Genomic DNA, 6,000 nt, shown 5'->3' with positions numbered 1-6,000 from the left:
AGAGGAAGGAAAAGACCATCTCTGGTGTCAAGGAGCTCACAGAAAAATGGGGGAGACAAGATGCAAACAATTCTATAGAAAATTCTATGTACTGGATAAATTATACAGGAGATAACACAGATAGGAGATAATCAGCAGCAGGAATGTAGGAACCTCCACAGGTAGGGCTGAGGCCTAGAACTGAGCAGTCACTCACCCCACCACCATAACCCCTGTCACATCTCATTCTATATCTATATATCTCACTTTTCTTGCTTTCCTCTCTCCCATAGGCCATCACACTCTTCCATTTTCTCCAGTTCCCCGGTTATCCAAGTACTAGGTGGGCTCATTGTGACCAAAAGCCTAGTCTTCACGGCTCTGATGGTTCATTTGGGCAGGTACAGGAGTGGAGGTGAGTAGGGACCCTCAATCTGACTTCATTTTGACTCCACCAGGAAGCACGGCTTTTTCAATTCCCAGATAAAAGCAGCTCCCTGAGCCCTAAGCTCTGAAGGAAAGATGCCCAGGCATTTCTAAAAGTCTCATTCTTAGGCTCAGACCCTGAGGTAGTGTAGTTAAGAATTCCTTGACAATGCAGGAGTGATGAACAAACAGGAGGAAATGTCATCCTGAATATAAGTAGGTGTTTTTGGCAATGGTCTGAAGGCTGTGAGCTAGAGGCCATGGGAGGGCTTGTCTGAGCTTGTGTCCCCAAAGGAGAGAAAGGATGTGGAGTAATGAGAAAGTGAAAATGGAGGCTTGTTCCTTTTTTGGTTTATTTGTTTGTTTTCCTTTCTGCCGTTGATTCTGCCTGCAGGGCTGGGGTCTCCACCTCCACCTCAGCCCTGGGTGGATTTGGGTGAGAATTGAAAACAAGAGGTGTCAGGCTTGGGGAAAAAAAGGGAATACTTTCAGTCCACAGGACAATGGGGAAGGATTTATTATCTGAACTTTCTCTTCTTTCCTCAGGGAAAGCAAGGAGTCACTCTGAGCTTTCTCAGGACCAAAATGACCTGAACTGACATGAATTCTTTTCAATGTACATCCCAACCTGAAGCATGTTCCCACCATCCTGAGTTTGGCCCAGGCCACAGGCAATATGCAGACATCCCTTCCAGGACAGGGAATGCAGCCACCATACCCATGCTGATTCCCTGCCCAGATCCTTGAAGCCCTTTGCCTGCCCTTTCAGCTTTGAGTGGACCTCAGATCTCACCTCTTTTTTTCTCTTATGATGAGAAGCCCCCCATGTCTATTCCTGTCATTCTCATTACTCTGTAGATGGGTCAATCTGTTTCTTTTAGGCCTTAGAATGGCTCCTCATTGCATTTGAAATGAAGTTCAAAATCCAAGTACTCAAGACCTTTCATGGTGTTGGCCCTCAAATATTGATCCAATCTTCTTTCTCACTATTTCCCTGCAGACACTCTCCCTTATGGCCAGGTCAGGCTCTTCATGTTTTCTAGAACATCATATAAAATTCAATATCAACGGGGGCCACTCATCTGTACATAACGATCCCTCTGTGCTATGTCTGACTTATAAAAGCCAGTTATTAATATCATCTGCATTATATTGTATTTTTATTTATATTGTTACCTATTTCCCAATTACATCTTAATCTGGGTCAGGGTGCACTTGGGAGCATTGTGGGCGGTGTGCAGCCCCCATGCTATGTTTGGACACATGTGCTCTAGAACAGGGTTATGTTCACCTGCCTATCCTGCTCCTTCCTATTCTGCCTATTTCTAAGGTCCTTCTGGGCCCCTATGCAGGACCTATTTATCCGTTAAAACACTTTAGCAATCCTAAATCCTTTAAGAAGATGTGTGTGATCCCACAACCAAATTTGAGGTTCCCCTCCTCTTAAAATCCATTGACATTCTATTTTTCCTTTCATAATATTTATCACTCCCCAACCTGTACTGTCCCAAAGTGGGATCTTACAGACCAAGGGATCCCAGCCTGGCATATGTGACCTTTTTCTATAAATATTTTGAAAAGAAGTTTTTCAGGCAGCTACGTGGCACAATGGATAAAGCACTGGGCTTGGAGCCAGGAAGATTCATCTTCCTTAGTTCAAGTCTGTCCTCAGACACTTAGTAGCTGTGGGACACTGGGCACTCATCCTTGTTTGCCTCAGTTCCTCATCTGTAACACAAACAAGTGAAGGAAATGGAAACTCACTCCTGTGTCCTGAACCCAAATGGGGTAACAGAGAGTCAGACATGATGGAAAAATGATTGAATAATATTTGTTCCAGGGGTATTATTTTTCTTCTTATCAAGAGGGTGAATTCAGGCATATGGAGAGAATGGAAAGTAGGCAGGAAGAAAAAGGCATAGATTTTGGTTACTTTAAAAAAAATCTTTTTTTGAATAAAAGAAAGAGAATAAGGACTTCTAAGAAAGAGAGATCTGACCGGGGAATGGGTGTCCCTCATGTACCTCGAGAGGGGCACTGAGAATTTATGGATCTCAACATGACTTAGTTACCTCCTGTTTGGTCAAGATATTATTCCCTGAATTGGGTAATGTTCTGAAATGTCTTTTGATAAAAAGAGGGGAAGACTCAGGACAAATAAAAAATAAACACAGAATTGTGGATCTCATACAACTGTTGACTAAGCAGAATCTATTAACTCGGAAAACTCCAGTAGTCCTAGTACCCAAACACACACACACACACACATACACACACACACACACACACACACACACAAACACAAACACACATGAACTTATGGATTTATTCATTTCCATAGTCCACTGCTACCTTACAGGAGAAATGCTCCCTCTGGGTACTCAGACTGGTATCCCCATAAAAAAAAACAAAAAACAAAAAAAACAAAAAAAATCAAAGCAATTCCTGAGCACTGGACTCTCTGGCACAAGGGCATTCACAAGACATTTTCCATTGAAGCCTTTTTGAGAAACTTCCCCATCTTTGGGGTGTTTCACCAAGGCTTTTTCCCCCCTTTCTCTAAAAGGAGGAGTGTCTCTATTATACATATTATTGGAGGGAATTTGGGTGTTAACATTACAGATGATAAAGAAGAGACTATCCCACTGAAGGGTAAAGGAGATAAAAATAAAAAAAAAATAGGAAAGGGAAAGATGGGTTTGGTTCCTTAGAGGGATCAATAAGTCTAGAGTATCAGTTTGCATTGGAGCATCCCTTACCAAGCAAGAGTAGGGATAGCTACATCCTAGCTCATGAAGGATGGGCTGAGCTCTCCTGGCAACTTCTGGGGAAACAGGCTGACAAAATAGAAGGGATAAACCTTTGGGGATGATACAGTCTCTGGGAGAGTCCTTTTCTCCCCTGCCCACCATCCCAAACATCACAGCTACAGCAGAATGGGGGGATATATCAAAGTTCTACCTGTCTGAGGGGCAATCTCACCACAGACTGCTGCCATTTCAGGCAGTAGGCAGATCTGAGACACTGAACAAGTAACCCTGGGCACAATCGGTTAGTTTGGGTGATGGACATTCAATCTACAGGACAGCAGGCTGTATTGAGTCAATGATATCACTGGGGAGTTAAGCCAGAAGAGGCATGCATTGCCTGTCAGTGTCTTTCACTGTTCGGCTGCCTGGTCTCTCTTGTCCCATAGAGATGAACATGATCAGGGCCCAGAGACATTGGGTTTCCATTTTGTGGGGCTTAATCAGGCTGAAGATCCTAACATATCGTCCCAGCCTAAGTTTTTATCACCATTAAAGGCAATGGAGCATGTGACTAGTCCCTAAATTCAGTTTCATACTTGCATATGTCTGTGTGCTGACAGGTTTCGAAGGTCAGGAGTCTGCATGTGCAGAGGCTTAGTTCTCATCACGGTCCCAAGACCTGATCTAGAAACAACTTAAAAATAGTTGGATTGCTAAATCACACAAGGGGTTCAAGCTTAGAGCATTCCCCTAGCTGAACTCCTATGCCAGAAGTTCTCAAACTTTTTGGTCATAAGACACATTTACAGTAATCAAAATCATTGAGCATGCCAAAGAACTTTTTTTTTTATGGGGGCTCTATTTATCATTATTTGTTATATTTATATTATTATAAATTATAACAAAGAAGTTATAAATATTATCATTATAAATAAATATATTTATTCCTATATTATATATATATATATAATTATTTATTTATTATTTGTTTACTGTATTATAAATAAGATCCAGTAAAATTTTAAAAATATTTATTAAATCATTTCAAATAAGAACAGCCCTATTACACGTTGACAACTTATTAAAAAATGAATAATAAATGTTTTCTTAAACAAAAGAAAATTAGTGAGAAGAGTGGCATTATTTTATATATTCCTGCAAAGCTCTTTAACATCCGAATGAATAAGAGACAGTTGGATTCTCCTATCTGATTGTGCATTCAGTCTGTTGTTTGTGTTGGAATATATGGAAAAAATTTGGCCTCATCCAAGGAAGGGAATGAGGATTTTAAGAGACAGAGTCTTGGCATTATGATGAAAATCATTTTAGCCTAGCAGATATTCTAGTTTTTTGAAGGCAATTGGGGTTAAGTGACTTGCCTAGGGTCACACAGCTCATAAGTGTCAAGTGTTTGGTCTGAGTCCGGATTTGAACTCAATTCTTCCTGACTTCAGGGCCAGTGCTTTATCCATTGTACCACCTAGCTGCCCCTCTAGCAGATATTCTGAAAGAGTCTCAGGGATCCTAAAGGGTTCTTCAACCATACTTTAAGAACCTCTGAATTAGATGGTCTCTGAGCTTTCCTTCAGCCCCTGGGTCTGTGACCTGAAGAAGTAGTTGATATGTCTGGCAATTGTTCTCTGAACCCCAGGGGACCGATGAGGGAAATAATTTCTGGTTAGATTGCAGGACTGTATGTTCAACATTCAACCTTCCCCTTGTTCCTAACCCTCCTTAGTCAAATCCCTTCTTAGAGATGGAAAAAGGACTGATAAGGCTGGGTGGGGAGAATCTAGTGTGAGCAGAAAGAAGAGAAGGGGCAGTCTCTCGTTTGCCAGCCATAAGGAGAAGTTAATGGAAGAGTTAGTGAGGAGATCCAGGAAACACAATCTGCTTCTGCCATAGTTGTCCTTCCTGAGTATATACCCCCATATCCCTAGCAGCTGCTGTCCACCTGAAGTGCTCCCTCTCAGACCAGACAACTCCATTTCCATTTGTCCAAGTCCTGATTGAATTCCAGCCTCAATTCAACATCTTTGTCCCCTCACTCTCTTCCCAAACCCCACACTCTTTGTGGTCCTAAACATAGGGTTCATGTGTGAGAACAGAAAACTGGTGCAAGAAGACAAGCTCCACTTGTAGTTCTGTCCTTCCACAGGCCCAGCCAGGAGCTCTAGGGCAGCCTCAGAGCTTAGGGAGGTACAGCCAAGAGGGCAGATTATCAGGAAGACAAGCTCACCACAAAACTCCTCCAAAAAGACCTAGAAAAGGCACCAGACTGAATCTTGATGGGGAAATACAGAACAAGTGCCATTGAGCCATTTGTCCAGTCCAAGCTAGCACAGAGAGACAGACAGAGAGGCCTGTGGACACTGGGAATGAGATTGAATCAGAACACTCCAGAGCCCAGGAAGAGAATGAGCCAGGTCAAGAGGATGTCTCATTCACACCAAAGCATGTGAGATCAGGACCAGGGCACTGTAGAGGAGACAGGTGCCAACTGTCCATTTACCCAGTTCTGGGTCATAGATCCAGGGCAGAGTGAGAAGGGCCCTGCCCATGAGGTTGGTGTCCCAGGGTAGGGAGGCCCTAGGTGATGTCCTGGCCTACTTAGAAAGAAGAAGTTCCAAAGCAAGGATCAGTATTGTGGCACAGACTCCAGGAACAGAGCGGGGTCTCAGTTCTAGCATCTAGCCCAGCCCACAGAGGAGCAAGCAGGGCATGGATACCAGACCAAAGGGCAGCCTACAGTGTTGTCCCTAGGAACCGACAATGCCTTCCAGATGACTGACTGTGGCAGAATCCAGCAGCGCTCCACTGTTGATCAGGCTGAAACTCAGATCAG

Source organism: Vombatus ursinus, unplaced genomic scaffold (genome assembly GCF_900497805.2).
Source record: "Vombatus ursinus unplaced genomic scaffold, bare-nosed wombat genome assembly UNPS02014811.1, whole genome shotgun sequence".
Classification (NCBI taxonomy): Eukaryota; Metazoa; Chordata; class Mammalia; order Diprotodontia; family Vombatidae; genus Vombatus; species Vombatus ursinus.
Note: the sequence above shows the minus strand (reverse complement) of the source record.